This window comes from Rattus norvegicus, chromosome 10 (assembly GCF_021556685.1).
Source record: "Rattus norvegicus strain SHRSP/BbbUtx chromosome 10, alternate assembly SHRSP_T2T, whole genome shotgun sequence".
NCBI classification, from domain to species: domain Eukaryota; kingdom Metazoa; phylum Chordata; class Mammalia; order Rodentia; family Muridae; genus Rattus; species Rattus norvegicus.
The window spans coordinates 10,860,071-10,883,147 of NC_141543.1; the positions used below are offsets into that span (position 1 = coordinate 10,860,071).

Here is a 23,077-nt window from a genome sequence, read left to right on the forward strand (position 1 = left end):
GGTCTTGAGCCCTACAGGGGCAGCCCTTGACCCTGAGTACTGTGTTGCCCCCAGTATACAGAGGAGAAAACTGAGAGACAGGTAATTGGTGATAGGCCGCTCCTGGAGTGGAGAGGTGGGCCTTTTAACTGTCCATCCTGTATCAATTTGAAATGGATGACAGAGAGGAAACTTCTTTGCTTCTCTGACCACAACTACTTCCAGGAAGAGGGTGGGGCAGAGCGGCCAGGGCTCACCGAGTTTTTGGAAGAAGTGGCAGTTCTGCAAGCCATCAAGTATTTCAGTGGGGACGATGAGCCGCTCTGGTTGTTGCTCCTCTCCCCACTCAGCCTGTGTGCTTTTTTGGAGCCGGAAAGCTGCTTTGTGGTCTGTGGTGGCAGGGCCCTGGGTGCTGCTGGGGGCTTGGGCAATTCCCTTCGCCTCTGTGGGTCTCTGAAGCAATTATACCGTCAGGAGCCCAGCTGGAAGGGCTGTTCCAGGACACATGTAGGGCACTGGCTCTGAGGCTTGCCGGTCATCAGGGGGGCTAAGTAACCTTGTGGGCATATCCCACATCATCTGGGACTCCTGCAGCCTGTGACATGCTTCTAGTGATTTTCCTAATGCTTCATGATCCTGTCAGAGGAAGCAGCTGCTCTGGGCATGCTGATACTGTCCAGGTTTTCTCTGGAACGTTAGAAGGGCTGTGGTCCTCTAGCCCAGGGTGGCCGGTCCTTCAGAGAAGTGTGGTGAGAGCATGGAGGACTTGTCTTGTTGGTCCTCTTTTCCTTCTTGTTTAGCCCCAACCCTGCTGTGTGGATGAATGAGGTTCTCCTCTTGCTGCTTTTCAGTCTAGCAGGGCAAAGGGCAGACTCATGTCGAGAATACTACTGGTGCTGTGCAGACCCCCAGCACAAGATTCCAGGTGGCGGGGCTAGTAGGGAACCATGTTTAACACTTGGACCTGCCTGGGAAACAGGCTGAGGCCTCATTGCCGCCTGGCTTGTCCTGGTACTCACCAGTTCAGGCCACCTTTTAAAACAGTCACCCGTCGCCTGGGCCTTCTGATTGGCACATGGCACTGTTGGCATCTCACGTCACAGGTCAGAAGCAGGCTCTCCTTCAGACATAGGTGAACAGACAAGTTGTTTCACAGCATGCCCGGGGGGATTTCCTAATCTGAACAAAGTTGACAGGTCCTGTGTTAATCACGTAAATCTAAATCACAGACCCACTGTTGTGTAAAAGCCTGAGGTAGAACAGCTAGGAATCGAGGTTCCTGTCACTCCCTGGAGCTGGCCCCTTCTTCCTCTATGAGTCATTAAAGAAGAAAAAATCCATCCTGACATACGGAAGGTGACCTAAAAGCCCCTGGGAGCCGCACTTGAGTGTCTGTGTGTCTGTGGCCCTGTGGCTTCCCTGGGGTACAGATTCTCTATCTGGCCTCAAACCTCAGCTTCATGATTCAGCAGAGCTTACTTACGTCAGTGTGCAAGAATGAAAAGTGAGAGGAGGATCAAGTAGGGGGCCAGGTGGGGTGTGGAGCTGGCGGACTGGGAAAGGAGCAGGACCGCCTGCACACGCAGGTGCACGCATGCACGCACGCATGCACGCACGCACACGTGCCCACACCGCTGCAAGACCAGCCTAAAAGCCACCACAACTAGGAAACTGTGGTCCTTGTTTTACTGAGGAAGAAGAGGAGGCCTGTCCTGTTTTCAGCAAGATGATTTTTTTTTTCTTAATAGTTTTTCAAGACAAGGTTTCTCTGTGTAGCCCTGGCTATCCTGGAACTCATTCTGTAGACCAGGCTGGCCTCAAGCTCAGAGATCCACCTGCCTCTGCCTCCCGAGTGCACCGCCTCACTTCCCCCATCCTGTAGGCTCTCAGCCTGAGTTCAGTTCGTCATGGAATGGGGAGGCAAGCCTCTTTTATGTTGTGTCCAACGTAAAGCACTTGGCACAGAATCATGGTATGCAGTAGATGCCTAATCTCTGCAACAAGGATGGAGCGAAGGACATTTAAAGGGTTGAGGGTTCAAGGCCCGCCTGGACTACGTAGGAAAAATAAACACTGCCCATTTCAGATGTTATTCTAAGTCCTAAGAATACAGAAATAAATGAAAGAGGGTTTCTAAGCTCAGTTCTCATGGAGGGTAACAGGTAAATATAGAGGAACAATACTCTAAGAAGAGGCAGGGCTCGGAGGAAAACTAACGGTGCTTGGTTGGTGGGTGGCACTGGAAGAAGTCAGGAAGGCCACCCAGGATGGGACTGAGTTTGTCTTTGGAGTAACAGATACAAGTGGAAGAGGAAGGATGAGGAGAAGACATGGCGGGTGGATGCAGAGGGGTGGGTTCCCCTCATCACACAGATCTCCAGAGGATAGGGAAGGCTGAGCTGAGCTGTGCTGTGCAGGACCTTAGAGGTCTTGGTGAGGGCTGTGTAGGGAACTCGGACGCTCCCTGCACTGGGACCGGGTCCTCCAGCCTTTGGGTAGAGACGGGCTCAGGGCAGCAGCTAGCTAAGCTCTCACAGACATCACCCAGAAGAGTCTATAGAATAACAAGGGGGCTCGGCCTGGTTCTGGGGGACCCTCAAGGCTCCTCAGAGGAGTACTGTTTTCACCAAAGCAAAATCACACAGGGACAGCATTGCCCAGTCTGGCACCTTGAACTTGGCACTGGGACCTTAAGCCACAGCCCTGAGGGTAACCACAGGCTCCAGTGACTGGGATGCTGATACAGTATCTCCCACCCAGCCTGCTCTTCCCTTGCTCACAGTGTGGGCCAGGAGGCGGCTCCAAGCCTGTTCTGCCCCGCCCGACAGGCTTTAAGGCTTTGGTCCAGGACACCAGCTCCTGCTTCCCAGCCCTTGTGTTTTCTGTGGCCCTTTGTAAGGTGTATTTGGGAGGTGCAGGCCAGGGCTAAGTAAAGCATTTGTCTGGGCCAATTCTGTTTTGGCTTCTCAGGCTGCCAGTTACTACACATTGATGACAGCACTGAACTGGGCTCTGCTCAGCCCTGCTCGGCTCCCTTGACCAGCGGCCACCTTATGGAATGGATGGGGGCCCATGTTTCCAGCCTACTTGGCTCCTTCTAAGACCCAAAGCAGGCACATCCTGAGGTCACACAGGTCAAAGTGATGCTAGCCAGCCATCCTGTCCACACCCCCTTTCTGATTATTTCTTTTTGTTATCTTTAATTATGTGTATGTACATGTGAGTGCCAGTGCCCTGGAGGTCAAAAAATGGTATTGGATGTCCTGGAGTTAGGCTACAGATAGCTGTGAACCACTTGATGTGGGTGCTGGGAGTCAAACTCCGGTTGACCTATTTTCCCCTTGTGTGGCTGTAGTAAAACATTGATCAGAAGCAACTTAGAGAAGGAGAGAATTTATCTCTCAGATCACAGTGCACCACCGAGTAGTCCTGGAGGGAAAAATAAAGCAGAGGGTACTGTTTACTGCCTTGCGCTCTCTCTCTCTCTCTCTCTCTCTCTCTCTCTCTCTCTCTCTCTCTCTCTCTCTCCCATACATACATACATGCCACCTGATTGGCATCGCCCACAGTGGGCGGGCCCTTCCACATCAATCTAATAAAAAGAAAATGCCCTAGCAGAGACACCCTCAGGCTAATCTTCAACTAATGCTCCCTCTTCCCAGGTAACTAATTTGTGTCAAGCTGACCGAAACTGACCAGTACATGCGTCCTCTGGAAGAGCAGTACTGGCTTTTAACCACCAAGTCATCTACCTCTCCAGCCCCTAACCTTCTTTTTAAAGTTTTTATGTTTTTAGTTTTTCGAGACAGAATTTCTCTGTGTACACCTGGCTGTCCTGAAACTTGCTCTGTAGACCAGGCTGGCCACAAACTTAGAGATCCACCTGCTTCTGCCTCATATTAAAGCATGTGCCACCACTGACCCCTCTAGGCCTCTTTTTAAAGACAGGGTCTCCTAGGTCTCCACTGTAATTCTAAATTGGCTTGGAACTAGCTATGTAGCCCAGGCTATACATAAACTCTCATCTCTCCCATTTGAGCCTTCAAGTGCTAGAATTACAGGTTTGGACCACCGTGCCCTGCTCAACCCCTAGTCAGTCCTCAGATATTCAATAGTGTTTCCACCACACTCTAGCCCCTGCTGATCCTTGCCTCTCCAGCCATGCAGCCCAGGGTCTCAACCCTTCTCCTCCCCTCCAAATGCAGTGAACTACTAGCCTCCCAGAGTATGTTAAATAAAAAGACACTACAAAGTGTTTGACCGAGTCTTGCTATGTAGCCAAGGATTGTCTTGAGCTCACAATCCTCCTGCCTTAGCCCTGGTTCTGAGCCTACCAACGTGTACCACCACACCTGGCCTTGTGTGTTTTAGATCAACACCATTTATGGGCTACCTACCAGCTTCCATTGTGAAGAAACAGGCTCAGAGAGGCTGAGAAATGACCCTGTTTTGGTAAGTGGACACAGGACTGGGCCTAGATGCTCCTGTTATTATCTCACTACAGGCAGTACAGACCAGCCAAAGCTCAGATACCCTACCCTTTTCCCACAGTGCAGGCCCAGGAAGCCAACACAGCCTGGTATGAGGTGGCTATGGGTCTTACCTGCAAGGCTGTGTTAGGATCAACCTGGGAGAGTTTCCAGGTCAGAATGGACCATGGGGGTGGGGCAGGACTGCCGAGGGCCCACAGGCGCAGATGAGGGTGAGCTAGGACCCAGGAAACATGAGGCAGACAGTTGAGGCCCTATGAGGGTGGAGCCTGAAAGATGACACAAAAACTTGGTCCCTACCTGGGAACCTGCAGGGACCTGTGGGTAGACCATACACTCATATACTCATTCCCTTCCACAGTTGGGTGCAGCCAGGAGAGACAACCAGATAGGATGAAGGAGATGAGGGGGTGGGGCTTGGCTGACTCAGTCTCTCAAGGCCCCTGCCCAATGACATTCCACTCTAGAAGACAGCATGGAGGGACAGGGAGAGCCAGGCCCTGGACCTTGGACTTGGCTTTGAGTTCTGGCTCTGTCAACTGAGGAACTGTGGTGGCTTCATTCATAAAACCAAGATCAGGATCAATTAGCATATTGCCTCCGCCCTGTCTTATTGAGGTCACAGGCACTGAGCAAATGAAAAGCAACCCCCCAAAGCCCCAAATCAGGGGCTCTAATAATGACAGTCACTGTGTCTTGAGCCAGCTGCCCTGATGCCAATTGAACCAGCAAACCCAACACCAGTCCTGGCCTGGCCTTCTCACTTGCCGGTTGCAGTGGTGACACCCAGCTCGGTCTTGTCAACTGCTTTCTAGATGTTAGACATTGCTCTAAGTTCTCTGTTCATACAAGCATAGAGTCCCACACCATCCTCACAGGAGCAGTGTGGAGCAGATCTAATCAGGGCACGAACCTCAAAGAGCTAGATAAGGACCCGATGTCACACCTCAGGCTGGGTCTAACTCCTGCTTTCCTCCCAAGTCTTCATGTTGAATTCTAAGCATCCATGGGAACCACTTGTGCCATTTGACCAAGTTCCAGCCATTCAATTACTCGTGTATGTGTATATGTGTTGTGGTGTGTGTGTGTATGCATGTGTGCGTTGTGCATGCTTGTGTGTTAGCATTTGTGTGTGTGTATATATATGTGTGTTTGTATATATATGTATATATATATGTATATGTATACACACACACACACACACTTGCTGACTTGCAGAGGTACATCAGGTATCTCTCCTCACTTTGCATCTTCGTTTTTGAGACATAGTCTCTCACTGAACTTGGAGCTCACTTTCCCCACTAGACTGGCTGGCCATCAAGTCACCAATCTCTTTCCTCCAGTGCTGGAGTAACAGATGGGTGCTGCTTGTATGTGGACGCTGGGGATTCAAACTCGGGTCTGAGTGTTTGCATAGCAAGCCATCTCTAACCTAATCAAGTTCATCGTTGCCTGCGAGATTTTATATCAGGGGAACTGGATCATGGCCGGTGTGAAAGGCCAAGTAGGGGATGAACAAATGCTGTCGTGAGTTCTGCTGAAAGTTGGCTCTGCTCTGTCTGAGTGAGGAGGCATGGAGTAAGTACTGCCAGCCCTGACCTTGACCCAACCTTGCCCGGCAGGTGCTGCTACTGTCTGCTTCACAGACAAAGGTGCTGAGGCCCTGAGAGGCTGAACCCCCTACAGGCTTCACGGCCCTTCCACAAAACAGAAGAAGCAAAAAAGCAAAATGCTGACAAGTGCCAGAGACCTAGGGTTGCTGGTTTTGTGTTTTGAGACATGGTCTCAGGTGACACAGAGTGGCCTTGAAATTACTCTGTAGCCCAGGCTGGTTATGAACATCTGGTTTTCTTGCATCTGTATCCAAGTGCTGAGGTCAGGGGGCTCATCCTCCACATCCATCTAGAGAGCCGATTCTCCACATCCATCTAGAGAGCCGCTTAAGACACATTTGAGTCACTGCCTGAGCTGAGCAGAAAATGGGTGGAAATAGGAAATGGGGTGGCAGAAACAGTCTAGTAGGTAAAGTGCTTACTGGGTAAGCATGCAGACCTGAATTCAGACAAATCTGGGCATCGTGGATTGTGTCTATAATCCAAGTGGTGAGAGTCAGAGTCAGGAGGACCCCAGGGCTTCACTGGTCAGCTGGTCAGTCAGTCAGTGGATTCCAGGTTCAATTAGAGACCCAGTGTCAAAAATGAGGTAGAGGGGGTTGGGGATTTAGCTCAGTGGTAGAGCGCTTGCCTAGCAAGCACAAGGCCCTGGGTTCGGTCCCCAGCTCCGAAAAAAAGAAAAGAAAAAAAAATGAGGTAGAGAATGATTGAAGAAGACACCTAATGTTGACGTCTGCCCTCTACCTGGGTGTACAGGCAAGTGCGCGCACACACACACACACACACACACACACACACACACACCACACAGACACAGACACACATACAGAGACAGACACACAAACACAGACACAGACACACAGACACACACACACAGAGACAGACACACACACATACACACACACAGACACACACATACATACAGACACACACAGGCACACATAGACACACACACAGACACACAGACACACACACACAGACACACACACAGAGACACACACAGAGAGACAGACACACACACAGACACACACACACAGACACACACAGGCACACAGGCACACACACAGACACACTCATACACAGGCACACACACAGACACACCACACACAAACACAGACACACACACAGACACACACACATACACACACAGACACACACACATACACACAGACACACACAGGCACACATAGGCACACACACAGACACACACACACAGACACACAGAGAGACAGACACACACACAGACACATACACATACACACACACAGACACACACACAGACACACACACAGACACATACACATACACACACACAGACACACACACAGACACATAGACACATACACACACACATACACACACACACACACACGGGGGGGGGGTGTTGAGGTCTCCTGGAGCAGGTCTCCTGGCATCTATGGCGACGCCACCATGCTGGGAGATGCAATGGGACCACACTTTCACAAACCATAAGGGATTACAGAAGCAGCCAGAAATGTGTCACAGACTATATTGCTCAACACGTCTCTGCAGGGCTAGCCAGGGCCTTCCTTTCTCACCTCTTGCACGGACCACTGAAAATGCTATGTGGCCTGGGTGCCATCTGTCTCACCTTGGCCAAGTCCCCTCCCCACTAGCCTGGTGACAGGAAAGACCACAGTTTCCAGAAGGTGGTTTGAAATAAAAGTCTTCAGGTCCAGAGGGGTGAGGGGGGGCCTCAGCCAGATGGGTAGTGTGTGGGTCAGAGTGACAATGAACCTTAAGGTGGGGACAGTGCAGGGAAGATGAGGGGAGGGGGTCTTGGGGGAGGGGAGGACTGAGGCTTGAGCATGAAGACCTGACCATTGATGAGTCACCTCTTTCCACACACACATTGCACATGAATGCTGCCAGCTGTTGTTCTGACCCAGCCCTGCCTGGCAGGTGCAGTTATTGTCCATTTTACAGATGAGGACAATGAGGCTGGGGGGAGGCTAAGCACTGTCCATGTCCTATAGCAAATCTACATAGTAGACAAAGCATTTCGGCCCAGTGAAGTGACCTCAGAGCCTTCCAGCAGCTAGTGACTGCCAGGTGCCCAAAGAGGGTCCTGTTACACAGGATCTGGGATCTTCCCAAACTCTCCCTGTATCCATTCTAGCCCCGACCCCATCACTCCTGTCCTGTTCTCTTGCCTACATCACTGGCAGGCTCTCCTGGGGAAGCTTTGAGCTCCCCGAGGAAAGCCTTCGATGTTTCTTTCCTTTTTATTTGGGAGCATGCTTACTTAACTTCTATGCCTCAGTTTCTCTAGCAAAGTGTGAGATAATTAGGGAGACAGCGGCATTAATACCTGTAAAAGTCTTAAAAGTCAGCCAGATACAAAGAAGTCCTCTGGAGATAAGATAAAAACTCTACTGGGAATTTAGGAGAAACTGGAGACGGAAGTAGAAATGGAGGTGAGGAGGAACGAGGGGGATAAAGAAGACATTGACACCCCCAAGGCCAGGCATTAGGTCAGGCATAGGATGCACAAATGTTCCCTTGTTGGTTGCGAGGCTGAGATGCAATCTATCATTGCCTGGGAGATCCCTTGGGCACTGTGCGAACTGGAGCACAGTGCCACACACTTGCAATCCCAGCACTTGTGAGGGAGAGGCAGGGGGATCAGAGGTTTGTTCGTTTCTTTGTTTTTGAGACGGGGTTTCTCTGTGTAGCCCTGGCTGTCCTGGAACTCGCTCTGTAGACCAGGCTGGCCTTGAATTTGGAGAGATCTGCCTGCCTCTGCCTCCCGAGAGCTGAGATTAACGTCCTGCACCACCAAAGTTATCCACATTTACCTGGTAAGTTCGACGTCAGCCTGTACTCCGTGAGACCCTATCTCAAAAAGGAAACATACAGGGGTTGAGGATTTAGCTCAGTGGTAGAGCGCTTGCCTAGGAAGCACAAGGCCCTGGGTTCGGTCCCCAGCTCCGAAAAAAAGAACCAAAAAAAAAAAAAAAAAAAAAGGAAACATACAAAACTGTCTCCTCTGAGTAATGGAGTCTGTGAAATCTGGGACCGAGAAGAGAGGTGGGGGAGACAGAGATGTGGGGGGGGGGAGAGATGTAGGGAAGCAGAAGGGAAAGAGTCAGAGAGGGAGGAAGGACGGAGAATGCGGGAAAGGAAGCAAGGGGAAGAAGGAGAAACTCGGGAGGAGGGGAGGAAGCTGAGGAGAGCAGGAAGAGAGAGAGAGAGATAAGACCGAAGAAGGAAAAACTGAAGATAGAGTGTGGGACACGTGGCAGGAGGGAGGCAGGCATGAATAAACGAGGGATGAGCCGACTGATTCGGGGTGCAGATAAGAGAAAGGGCAAACAGATAAGGGACAGAACGGTGTCAGAGCCAGTCCACAGTCCCAGCCCCCAGTGCCTAGCTCTGGGCTTCGTGGCGACCATTAGAGATGCTGTGGCCTTGATCCCATAAAACAGAGCGCCCTGCGCTGCTCAGTCAAGAAGTCTGGGCACCCGCTCCGATCTGACCCTGAAAACTGAAAGCAAAAGCCGTCTGACAGCCTTGCCTAGACTTTCCTGTCCCTTGCTAGTTTCTTGGAAATCAGCCGCCCGTGCTTGCTGTGGTGGCCTGGACTTCCTCCCCTGCCCAGTCCCTTCCTCCTGGCAGGCATCTTGGTGCCAGAAACAAGGGGCAGAGGTGACTGTTGGAGCAGGATGGTCCTCAGCAAAGCTTAGAGGACAAACATTCATCTGCATACTTCTACTCCCAGTCACCCATGTGCCAGTTGCTGGAAATCTGAGCCAGTCACAGGGTTGGAAGGAAGGGAACCTAGGCATGGATTTGGGGGCACCAAGTCCGGTGCCCCCAAGGTACCTAGGAACCATGGGAAGCTTGGACAGCAGAAACTTAAGCTCCAGTACTGTGTCATCATCATCACTTGGCACTTAGCACTGTGGAACACTTGCTACCTGTGCTGTCTCGGACCTGAATGAAGCCACTCAGAATTCTCATGCCCCAGTTCAGAGTGGACCCAGGTTGGACGAATGGGAGGGGCTCCCTGGCGTGTTCGTGTGTTCGTTTCATTTTGTTTCACCTGTCTGGTGGGCCCATTTCTGTCAGTAACACTGAGGCCCAAACCGCGCCTATCCAGTTACTGAATACCTGGAGCCCTTTTCCAGAGAGGTGTCTAGACATTTAGATTTGGTCCAACCAGGCTGATTTGTCCTGTGGGTAGAGGGAAAGGGTCCTGGACTGGTACGTGGCATAGCCTCTGGTCTTACACAGTTCAGACTGGCCTTGAAGTCTCTATGTAGCAGTGGATGACCTTGATCTCCTGATCCTCCTGTCCACTTCCAGAGTGCTGGGACTACTCGTTCTGCGATGCTGAGTTTAAGTGGTGATGGGGCTAGGACCCAGGTATCACGCATGCCAAGAGGGTGCCATATTGAGCCACGCCCTCCGTCCTCCTGCTGAAATTCGGAGAATTCGAACAGCAGGCTTTCCTCTATTTGGGGAGCAGCTGGAGGGAGCATGGGCTGTGTGGGCTCCCGAATCCAGCTGTGCTTGTCTGCCTGTGAGATCCGTGTCCTGGGTACCATGTTACTCTCCGTTATGTTTCTGTCTCTCAAAAGCCTGTGGACTCCATTCACAGAGCAGTAGGGCAGCCGTCAGGCCTGCTGGGAATGAGAGCCAAGGCAATGAGTCTCTGTGGCCGGCTGAGCTGTCTGCTGCAGAGGGCAGCTACAGCAGAAGCTCTGATTTTTCCACCTAACAGGGTTTTCATGGAATCTTCATCGTCTCTGGTGTTGGGGATGGGACCCATAGGTGCTTACTACACAAATGCACTGTCCCCGAGTAACAACAAGGTTTCACTCGGTTTCCCAGGCCAGCCTTGAACTCATGGTGTAGTCCAGGCTTGGATTCGCTGGGCTCTGGGTAGCTGAGGTGACAGACCTGTTCCACCATGCTCAGCTGGCTTGTTTCGTTTTATCGCTGTTTGTAGATTTGTTTGTTGTTTTAACTGGGGTCTTAGGGAGCACAGTTTGGCCTGGAATTCTTGGTTCTCATGCCTCATGGTTGTTTACATAACATATTTGCTTACAGTGTTCACATAATGTACCATGCAAATGGAAAAACTGGGGAAAATGTCCACATTATTATTATAACATCCCCTTCATTCAAAAAAAGAGGATGCTACTTTTAAAGCACTCCATACTAAACTGACCAGGCCTCGGTCAGTGGAAGCTGGAAGGTCAGCTGGGACTCACAGTCCTCCTCCCTCAGCCTCTCCGTACTGTGTACTGCGATTGCAGGTGTGAACCACCCGCCACACCTGACCAACACTCTCATCTGAGGTACTGTGCCAAGCACTTCACAGCTTCTTACTTGGTTCTTCAAATCTTGTGGGCCACATGTTAAGTCTTCCCTTCCTAGAGCTGGTTAAGGAAAGCCACTGCAGAGCCTGGGGCCTCTCGCCTTTGAGGAGGGTTCAGTTTTGTCCCTGAGGCTTCCATCTGTGACCCCCCAACACTTTGTACTGTCACTACCCAGGGCACTTAGACTACCAACCCAGGTATCTGTGAACAGGGGAATCAGGAAGTGACTTATTCCAGAGCCACCACAGCCACACAGGGATGAGGAGACCCTGGACCTAGATTTTTGAGTTGTCATTCCTCTGTCAGACAGAACTTGAAAGCATGGCCTGTCTAGGGTGTCACTTATCTGGTGGGCCAGGTGGAATGGGTGGGAGATGGGCCCATTTCTCTGTCAGGAAAACTGAGGCCAATCTGTGCACATCTAGTTGCACTTGTCCAGAGGCAGAGAGGTAAAGAAGCAAGTGTCTAGACACCTGCGAGTGCCAACTTAGTCCAGCCAGGCCTAAGTATTCAGTGGGTAGGGGGAAAAGATGCTAGACTGGTACCTGCCCCAACCTCTGGAGCAGCTGCTGGCATCTCATGGGGCACAGAGGAGGAGCGTGGTGCATTTCCAGGTACTGAGATGAGATTGGGGGCAGCAGAGGAGGAAGGGGACAGCATGGTCCCTGGGGTGCTCAGCCTGCCCACCCGCCAGGCACAGCCGGTCTTCTTCGGGGAAGTCTCTTGAGTCTGAGTTCCAGGAAGCGATAACGCTCATTGAAACCTCTTTCTTGTGGCCTGGTCTCGTCACACGGCTTGGTAGGGACCCACGTCAGGCAGGGCTGAAGCCTAGGCAACTGCTGCTACCTCTGCTCTCTCCAAAAGGCTGGAGAGGGGGGAGTGCCTTCTTCCATTACACCTGCATGACTGGCTCAGCTTCAGGCCGCTAAACAGGAGTTGTCACCCATACCTGACTTCAGGGCTGCTGGGACAAAGATCTTCCTGCCACCCCTGATACACTGAAGATGCCAAGAACTGGGAACTCTACTCCTTCCCAGAAGTCATTGAGAGTATAGCCTCTTAACCTTGGCCATTGGCCCTCGGGGCTTTTGCCTGGGAGGGGCGTGACCTGTACCTCTTAGAGCCCCGTGTAACATCCCCTCTGTGGACTTGCTGCTAGATTCAGCCTCAATTCCCACTGTGAATGGCTTCTGGTGTGGCCTTGTGTTCCCTGGGGGCAGAACTGCGTCCAGGACATCAAAGGTGCTTTGATGTCCAAGCCTGGATCACTTTGTGCTGTGCTTACAGGGACATCCAGGGATAACTAGGGAGGGTGTTAGCACTCCAATTTCCACCAGAATCCTTAATAAATACACTTTTTTTTTTTTGAGAACCGTGCCCTTCATTTACCGGCCCTGGGTTCGCTGGCATTCATCACCATGCCTGGTTTATGTAATCCCAGGATGGGGACCAGGGTGTTGTGTATAATAGATGGCTGGACGGAGGGTAAACCAGTTCTGAGCTTGATTCCCAGGATCCACATGTGGAAGGAAAGAAATGTCTCTAGCAAGTTGGGACCTGCACACATGTCCCTTGGCACCACTGTACACCTCTGTGCATAATAAAGTAGGTAAATGAATAATGTAAAAAAAAAACAAAACAAAACAGAAAGTGGGGTCCATGGATGGAATGAGCAACACCTTTAGGGAAACAAAAAGAGATACTGTACCCCAAAACAAGAACAGAAGTCCTGAAAAAGGAAGCTTCGGGTTAGGCTGTAGCAAGCCTAAGCCTTGGATTCCAGACTGGAGAAATCTCAGGAGGGAAGGAGGAAGTGAAAGCAAAGATAGGAAACTATCAGGTGTGGCACACTGTGTAGTCCCAGCTCCCAGGAGGCTGAAGTAGGAGCAGACATTTGAAAAGGCCAGTTTCAGAGTGTCATCCTGTCCCTAAAGTAGACAACGCCACCGTGGGGGTAGGGCTGCTGAAGTTGTTACTGAATCTGTGTCCTATCTCTGAATGTTGCTTTCCTGGCCAAATGGTTAAGACTAGCCACTCCTGGGGTTGGGGATTTAGCTCAGTGGTAGAGCGCTTGCCTAGGAAGCGCAAGGCCCTGGGTTCGGTCCCCAGCTCCGGGAAAAAAAAAGAACCAAAAAAAAAAAAAAAAAAAAAAAAAAAAAAAGACTAGCCACTCCTGCCTAGTCTTTAAGGGGTCAGTGCTTCCTACCTGCCCTCTTAGAGCTACAAGTATTACGGGAAGAAGCCTGAGGCAGCCCTGTAAACAAAGCCACATGCAGCTAGATGAAGCCTATCAGCTGAGGCCACTCTAGGTCACCCTACCCGAGACCCACAGGGTGTAGCCCAGCCAGCATTCACTGGGCACTGGGACAGCCCTCTCTCTCCCTCTTTCCCTTTCTCCCCCTCCTCCCCCCTCTTCTGCTTTCTCCCCTCCCCTCCCCCTCTCCATCCCCTTTCCCTCCTCCTCCCCTCCCGTTCCTCTCCCACTCTCCCTCTCTCTCTTTTTCCAGACAGCAGTTCACTGCATAGCCCTGCTTGCCCTGGAACTCCCTCTGCAGGCCAGAGATCCACATGCCCCTACTGCCAAAGGGCTGGGATTAAAGGCGTGTACCACCACTGCTTGGCAGGGACAGCTGTTTTTTAATGCAAGTGCTTTATAGGTAAACTAAGGCTCAGGGAAGGAAGGGACTTGGCCAAGGTCACACTTCCCAAAGAGGGGCTTAGTGAATTCCCCAGGGATTTTGCTGTTCTTTTTGATTAGTACCCCAGCCCATTATGCATGAGCATGTGTGTGCAAGCACACACACATGCATGCACATACACACACATGCACTTACACAAGAACTTGTATGTAATGTCTGTCCCTATTATGTGCTGAGACTTGAGCTAAGATATAAATCCTGGAGGGTCCTAGGGAAATTGCAGAGGAGCTCCCTGCCCCCACAGCCCCACTAGGTGGTACAAACAAGGATTTGGGGGTCCAAGGTGGGTCAAAGCCCCATGCCAGGAAGGGGGAATTCAAACCCAGGTCTCACTGCACTTTGCAGCTGTCCCCCTGTGCAGGTTCTAAGAGAAACTGGAGCCAGCCACCACAGAGGCACAGACAGAACCTAGGGCCAGCAGGGAGGGGACTGGGGGAGAGGGGAGGGTGAGGAACTGCTGAGCAGGAAGAGCTCCGCAGAAAGTGAAAGGGACCTGGGGCCCAGAGTAGCTGTGGGTGGCAGTAGAGGGAGGTGACAGAGAACTCTGGAAACCAGGGAAGGGAACCCACGGAGGAGTCCTCCACTGGGCTGGGCAGTGACTTGAGGGGAAGGAGTCAGGAGGAGGGCTCCCTAAGGGACAGGCATCTCTAGGGATAAGAAGATGGGTAGGCAGGGTCCATTCACGGCACCCTGTGGACCACTGTGGCCTCTACACCATCACAGCCTCCCACCCCTTACAGGAGCAGCCGAGGATGGCCCTTCAGAATATAAGCAGGGCCTCATATGTTCATATCGCATGCTGTGTCTTCAGGGCTCAGAGAAGTGCCTGGCACACAGTAGGTGTGTGTATAATATAATAAATATATACAATAAATAATAGAATAAATGTGGGTAGAAGGCAGGGGATGGGAGGGGAGACAGACGGGAAGGAAAGAAGGAGGGGGAGGAGGAAGCAGAAGATGGGGAGGGGGAGGAGGAGGAAGAAGAGGAAGAAGAGGAAGAGGAGGGGGCAGGGGTCCCTACCAGAAGTGGGCATCCTTCTACTCTCTTGTGGCTTAACTTTTTTTTTCTTTTTTTTTTCTTCTTCTTTTTCTTTTTCTTTTTCCTTTTTCTTTTTTTCAGAGCTGGGGACCGAACCCAGGGCATTGCGCTTGCTAGGCAAGCACTCTACCACTGAGCTAAATCCCCAACCCTGTGGCTTAACTTTTATAGGTCTGTATACTTGTATAACCTTGGTTAATTAAAGAAGTTTCCAAGGAGGGGGTTGGTTTTGTAAACAGTGCCAGTCTTTCCAGTCAGGTGGCCTCAAGAACACTCCCCCACCCCCACCCCCACCCCCACCTCCACCCCACCTCCACCGCACCCCGTTCATGCCTTTGGGAACCTAAGACCAGGCCTGGGGGAGAGTAGCAACAAGAGGATACAGGAAGCTCACAGGACAGGCTGTACCGTACCAAACCTACTGAGAACTCAGTGTTCAGGGCTGACACACGCCCCGCACCCCGCCCCTTCCCTCCCCTCCCCCACCAGGGGGTGTTACCTCCGCCCGGGTGGGGACCTTGACCAGGAGATCTTGCCCAAGCTGCTCGGATCTCGAGGAGGGACTCCACCCGCTTGCTTTCCAGGAACTCTGCCTGTCACTGTGGGCTGGTGGCTCTCAGCCTAGCCACAGGCTGCACCAATTCCGACGGGTCACTGCTACCCTGGACCACTCTGGACTCTGGCTCTCTCGCTTGGGTGCATCGAGGGTACTCTGAGTTTTGATTTTGCCATCAGTTTCTTCCTCCCTTCCGCTCCCCACTCCTCCCCTCTTTTCCTCCTCTCTCCCTTTCCTTATACTCTTCTTTCGCTTTCGATGGTGCTGGGGATAGAACGCAGGTCCTCACACCTGCCAGGCAAGATCCCTGCTACTTCTCCGCACTCCCAGCCTTTTGGCTTCCTGAGAAGGTAGCCGGGCAGTAATATAACAACCCCACACAGTCAGGGTATTCAGCAATTCAGCCTTTGACAGCCGAGCTCTCAGAGCTCATCTATGCTGAAGTTTTACCTAGCCTCATTTCCCTACCCTGGACATGGACATGACTACTCCATTTCCCCATACGCTGGCTGGTACCAGGGTCCTCCTGCCTCTACCCTCCAAGTGCTGGGATTAAGGTGTGCACCACCACACCTGGCTAATGTGGTGCTGAGAATCGAACTTAGGGCTTTAAAAAGGCATGACAGGCAAAGACTGCCACCGAGCTCTATCCCATCTCCAAAACCTTTCTGCAGCTGGCCTTGAACTATCACCCACTCAGTCTTCCTCATGCTTGGGTACAGGTGAGTCTCCAGCCAGTTACTGAGACCAAACAAGCATCCTCTGGGGTGCAGCTCCTCACAGCCTAGTCCTTAAGTTGAAAGCTGCCATGGCTTCTTTGCACAATGATAATGACAAACTCACCAGTGTAATCCGGGGGAGACAGGGGGCTTGCCACAAGTTTGAAAGGGTGCAAGCACGGTAAAACACTTGGGGTAGAAGAAGAGGTGGGGTTTCTTTCCTTCTCTGTTTCAGGTGGCCACTTAGCAGCAGTTAGGGGCCTTTCTTAACACTAGATCCAGTGGCACAGTCTCCATTGCCCTTCTTGTGCTCAGGGAACACTGGCTTACTCTATCTTTGCCTGAGCTCAGGGTGGTGCTGGCTCGGCTCTCTGCTCGTTCTCCTGTCTCGTGTCCTCCTCAATCCTATAATCCTGTCCTCTACTAAAATGCCTGCAAGGGTTTCAGTTGTTTTCAGTGGACCCTGACCGACATGTGTCAGGGGAGGAACTCAAGCTCGGCTCACCTGTCTCCTGGGGCTGCAGGGTTAAGCCTGGTGCAACAACATTGCTTAGTTGAACTTCCTCCAGCACCAGCTGTGCAGGATCTCCATCTGCTAGAGTTCAGGTGCGATACCGTCTCTCACCAGCAGGGGAGACCAGCCAGTAGCAAGTGCTGTCTGTGTCAGAACTTTGTGCAAGAAAAGGACTCTTCTGCTCAAAAGTATAGAGTCCTGGATTGTCAAACAAGAGCTGCTGAGAACAACTGGCCAGTGGACAAGACTGCTGACAAGAATGGAGAGTTGTTCCTGCCGCAACTGCTGGTGTTTTTTTGGTTTTTCTTTTCCTTTTGGTCAAACATTTCAGAGAACCCAGGCTCTCAGAAATTCCTGCAACCGAGGCTGATACAGTCAGGCACTTCTCAGAAGGCAGAAGCCAAGTTATCTGGGAAGCAGTGGGCAAGTTACTGAACCTCTCTGAGCTTTAATCTCCTTTATGAAATACGGAGTGAACCCTGTACAGCGAGCCCATCTGTAATCCCAACACTCAAGAGGCGGAGGTAGGAGGATCCAGAGTTTGAGAACAGCCTGGCCTCACAAGAAGACCCTGCCTCAAAAAACAAGAACAAAAACAAAAAACAATCAAACAAACGAAGCATGTGGCTAACTATATCTGTGCTGAGGGATCTTTGAAGGATGGAATGACCTAAGGTGAAGATTTGGTGCCCGATATCAGTGACAAATATTATGTCCTCTGCTAAGGCCGCCTATAATTTGACTCTGACCCGTAAGATCCAAGGCCTCAGTCGTGGGTGGCTCTGAAGTGTCTGGAGGGCTCTTCGTTCATGTGGCTGATATCTTGGTTGGTATTATGAGAGGACTTCTTCTCATGCTGACCTGAGGCTGCCTGCTGGGACTTGGACTTCCTCTGAGTGTGGCAACCTGAGGAGGGAGTCACTTCACACCTGGTTGCTCAGGTTGAGCTACCTGTTCTAAAATACAAGACTGGTGAGATGCCTCGGAAGTAGAGGCAGTCTTTACGAAAACGTGACGCTCTGAATTGGGTCCTTGGGGCCCACATAATAGGAAAAAAGCCCAGGCCTACAGGTTGTCCCCTACCCAAACACAATTTTAAACCAAGGCAGATAAGTGACATTTCAGGACCAGCTTCAGACATCACATGGGGTCACTGCTGTGATATTCTTGTGGTCGAATTGGTCGCCTCAACCACTAACCCAACTGGACTGGGGGTCACTTTGGAAGCATACCTCTGGTGTTTCTGAAAGGATGTTTCAAGGGAGGTTTAACTGAGCAAGGAAGACAGCCCTGGGCGTGGGCAACACTGTCCCATGGACTGGAGTCCTGAACTACAGCAACTACATTTACATCTCTCTGCTTCCTATGGATGCTTTGTGACCAGCTTTCTTTCCTGCCATGATGGGCTGTGCCCCAAATGAGCCCACATGAACTTTTCCTTCTCTAAATTCCTCGTGGCAGGTATGTCTTCACAGTGGTGAAAATTAGTTAGTGAAATCCCACTCAATCGCAAGGGGGAGGGGCTGTGGACCCACCCGTTCATCCCGGAAGTGGGGCTGCTTGGCGGTGCCTTCAATGTGTCTAGACTAGCCGTGCTTCCTGACAGAGATGGGGAAAAGGTCAGCATCTGTGAGAACAAGGACAGATCAGGAACCACTTGATGCGATGAAGACCTGGGCATTGAGCCATTTTAAAGAGCACTGGACAGGGACAGGCAAGCCAGGTCTGGGGAGGTTCGCAGCCTCCGGCTGACCAACCATCACTGTCTCCTTATTCTCCCATATGTCTGTGGAGTCAAAAGAATATGGCTAGCCGGGGTTGGGGATTTAGCTCAGTGGTAGAGCGCTTGCCTAGGAAGCGCAAGGCCCTGGGTTCGGTCCCCAGCTCCGAAAAAAAGAACCAAAAAAAAAAAAAAAAAAAAGAATATGGCTAGCCGTATCTAGGGCCTGTAATCGCAGGACCCAGAAAGCTGAGGGAGAAAGATTATGAGTCGAAGTGAGATCCTACTTAATCAATCGATCGATCCATCCATCAATTAACCAATCAGTCAATCAAAGTATGAGGTGAAAGATGGGTCTTCTAAGGTCCTTCTACTTTCATGGCAAGTGCTTTATGTACCTCCTCTGCCTCTCTCTTCCCCTCCTCTTCTTCCTTCTTTTGGAGACAGGGTTTCAGCAGACTGCGCCCTGTATACCCAAGGGTGATCTTGGACACCTGGTCCTCCTGCTTCTGCAAGAGCTGGGGTTACAGGCGCGCTCCATGCCTGGCTGGGAGCCATCTTTCAAGAAGATGAACTAAACATCAAGTGAATGAATAAAGATAAACGAAGCTCTTGACACGGCTCGGCAGGGCTCCATACACGGCAGCTGGGATCGTTCATTGTTCACTCGTTCACTCACGAGTGGCCAGAAGCTCCTCTCAGACAGGGCATGTAGGGGTGACTCTGAAACCAGAGCTCATAAGAACAGGAAGGGCTGGGCCAACAGGCACAGGGATACCATATCTCAGACCCACTGTGTGCCTTGGGTTGACCCCCTAAGGTCTGAACAAAGGGCATGTTAGTACAGGGGTATGTGTCCCCAGAGAAAGGGGACACAGCCTCTTCCAGGTCCTGGAGTGCTGATCCAGTGCCACAGCTAGAGAAAGGGGCCCAGCGGCACCCGCACCCCTGAGGAATGTCAGGAGGCAAGGGCAGGTCCTAGCGCCCTGGCACTCACTTGTTTCTCTCGCCCTCCCGTGCATTCGAGTGACTGGTGCCCATCTACCAGGGTGACTGTGGGATGCTGGATGGTAGGGGGATGTTGAGGGCTTCCTCTGTGGAGAGCCCAGGAAGTGACCTGGTAGGGCAGAAAGGGTGTCAAGGAAGCCAGGCTGGACCTGCCTCATGGGTGGGGCTTGGTGAGTCTCCTAGCTACTGTCTCCAATTTATCCAGTAAGACATGTCCTTTCAGCCACGATGGTTTGGTACTTCCCAGCAAAGACTGGGAGAAGGGTCACTGTAAGGACCTCTGAGGAGGTAACCGCTATGTCACCAGAGACGGGTCTTCGCTTGTGACTCATACTCTCTAGGTCATCTTTATCCCGGGGGAGGCAGTTGACAGGAAGGCCCCACTTAAATCCTCTGTCCCATGCAGATGTCTCAATCTCAACCATGCCCAGGAAAGTGCAGCCAGATCTGGCCCAGGCTGGGGAGCTGCTGGGGAGATGGGATGAGGATGCTGGGGGGATGGTAGGAGGGGTGAGGGATAGTAGAGGGATGGTGGGAGATGGTGGGAGGATAGGGGAGGGATGCTGGGGGAGGGGGAGGGATGATGTGAGGATACAGGGGGATGGTGGAGTATGATAGAGGGACAGTGAGGGGATGTGGTGGATGTTGGGGGAAGGGGAGGGATGGTCGGTCTTGCTGACTTCCCTTAGGGAACCACACCTGAGCCACCCAGCATATCTCTGGCCATGTGAAGTCAACATAGCAAGTTGTCAGTGAGAAAACTGCACCAGTGCCCATTCAGGGCCTCTGTTCACGCTGCCTCACCCAGGGGCTGGTTGCACGACTCTGACCGTAGAGTACCCTCCATTCTCCCTCTGTCTGCAAGCCTACCAGTCACAACCTGGATGCTGACTTCAGATGGGGGGCCTTAGAACCATGGTCACCCAAGGGGCTCTGATCGGGGTCAGGTTGGCTGGACTCTTTATGTCTGTTTTGAAGGGGTGCAATTGCCAGAACCCTAGTCTCCCAGGGGTGCAGGCAAAGTTGGCACCAGAAACCCATGGAGAGCTCTGACAGAGCCTCGCTGTGGCAGAAAACTCCCTGTGGAATCTGTGTGATGAGGCGTGTCTGTGTGTGTGTGTGTGTGTGTGTGTGTGTGTGTGTGTGTGTGTGTTCCACTAAAGAAGCTGGGTCACCACTGAGCACCGACCATAGCTGTTCTCATCTCTTACTAGACTAGTGGACATCTCTTCCCAGTTTCCTCTGTGGCTACACAACCACTGTGCACAGTGCAGCTTCTGAGAGCATTGGATGTGATGTCCTGCCTCAGTGATTCCTCAAGCACCTAAGGTGACAAGTTAGCAGGACAGGTCACACAAGCCCATGCATCACTGCCATCATTGGGCACCCGTTTTAATAGAGACAGACTTAAGGATGCAGGATTCAGGTCATGTTTAATGAGTGGAGTGGAGAACCCAAGGGGTAGGGGATTGGGGAAATCCACAACTTGGTAGGGGCCAGGCCTTGCTTGGCTCTAACCGACAGTTCCCACAAGGTGAAGGCATGGCATGTGTCAAAGTCCTGGGGCCGGGGGGAAGCAGCATGCAATCAAGCAGATGTGGGGAAGGAAGGAAGGCTGGGACACAGGGAAGAATACATGGGAGTGTTGGGGATGGCTTGGGCTACTGGCTGCTGGGAAATGGGTGGGGCAGGGTGGGACAGTGTGGCCCCACACTGTCCAAGACAGGGCTGGAGTTGAGAAAATGAGGAACTGGAAGATCAGGTCAGAGGTGGAGGACAGTCTGTGCATAGGAATGAAGTAATATGACAGGCTTAGGCCCCGAGAACTGAGCATGAGATGGGACACAGACACGATCCACCTTCTGATGGACAATCAGGCCTAAGGTCTGTGTGGGGACTCCCATCCCAGAGGGCCGCTGACCAGTACTAGTGGGTGTCCTGAGGACTTGCACATAGATGGCTTTGGAAGTTCTGGAGGATGCAGAAAGAGCCATCTGGGGGCTTGAATAGGGCCCACCCCATGGGTGTGAGGGGGAAGACTCAAAGGTCCCAAAATAATCTCAGTGTCAGGGAGGAGTTGAGCTGAATGCTACTCCAGCTCCCTGTCTAGGATTAGGATGCTCACACTTGTGGATGCTCACACTTGTGGAAGGTGGTGTCCGGGGAGTGGCACTGAGGCTGGGGACAGAGGATGTGGCCCCCTCCTTCACACTCCTACAACACCTACATGCCCAGTGGGACCACTCCTTTGCCCCCTTGAAGTACTAAGAGACTCACTAAGATCTTTCTGGGAGGGTGTGACTTCATTGTCTAGGTCACATGAGGTCACTTCCTCTGAGCAGATTTGCCATCTCCCACAGGAGCCGGGTTCCCAGCAGGGCTGTCCTGGGCAACAGCAGGATTATGAAGGGGACATCCCCGGGATGTCCTCAGCAGCCTTCCCAGACTCACAGAGAAGGAAGTTAAGGAACCAGTACTAGGAGGTTAGGAGTTGACAGCTCACCCCTGGAGCCCGGGGCTGCAGTTGGCTTCCACAGCGTAATTTGGATAAATAATAAAACCATTTCCTTATGGGTATCAGTGTTACAAGGTCTGGCTCCTGGAGTGGCCTCTAGGACACCACAATGTTCCTCCCATCTGAGGAATGGGTATACGGGCCCTAGTGCTATCTGGGATGGCAGGGGGAGTAGGGATAAACCTTGGGCTTGGCCTCTATCAGTGTCTGTCTCCTGGCCAGGGTTTCCCCAGCTTGCTATTCTGGGGCTCTACTCAGAGGACTTCTGGGCTGGCAGGTCAGCTGGGTGACCTGTGTCTCTGCATTTCAACTTCTCATTTCCCAGGCCCTCAACATCTTGCATCTTCCCGCACAAACATCTCAATGAATCTTTTCCCTTCTTCTCCCATCAGTATAGCCTCATCCCTTACTTTTCTCTATTTAAAAATATCTCTCTCTCTCTCTCTCTCTCTCTCTCTCTCTCTCTCTCTCTCTGTGTGTGTGTGTGTGTGTGTGTGTATATGTGTGTGTGTGCGCGAAAGAGAGAGAGAGAGAATGGGGGGAGACAGAGACAGAGAGAGAGGGGGAGAGACAGACAGACAGACAGACAGAGATGTTGGTCACAGGGTAACTTTGTGGAGTTGGTTCTGTCCTTCATCCTTACTCAGGCTCCAGGTGTGGACTCAGGAGCTCAGCTTGTGTGTCCAGCACCTTTGCCTCCAGAGATGTCTGCCCAGGCCCCCTTTTGCTTTTTTGGGACAGTCTCACTCTGTAGGACAGTCTGGCTTTGGACTTGCTGTCCTCCTGCCTCAGCCTCCAGAATGTGGACGCTATAGGCATGAGCCCTCCTGCCCAGCTGATGTCTTACTAAACAGATGTGACCTCTGGCAGTGACT

General features: G+C 51.8%; 1 long non-coding RNA gene across 2 annotated transcripts; it reads right to left on the bottom strand.

The window, feature by feature from the left end:
• Positions 1–256: 256 nt before the first annotated feature.
• Positions 257–15,970, bottom strand: LOC134480746 (uncharacterized). Of its 2 annotated transcripts, none has more exons than XR_015631411.1 (2): positions 15,670–15,970; positions 257–1,158 (listed from the first exon to the last, which is right to left on the bottom strand). It is a non-coding gene; the product is annotated as an uncharacterized LOC134480746 (long non-coding RNA). The 2 variants fall into 2 exon arrangements; XR_015631410.1 differs by lacking the exon at positions 15,670–15,970 and adding an exon at positions 8,902–9,579.
• Between the last annotated feature and the right edge of the window lie 7,107 nt (positions 15,971–23,077).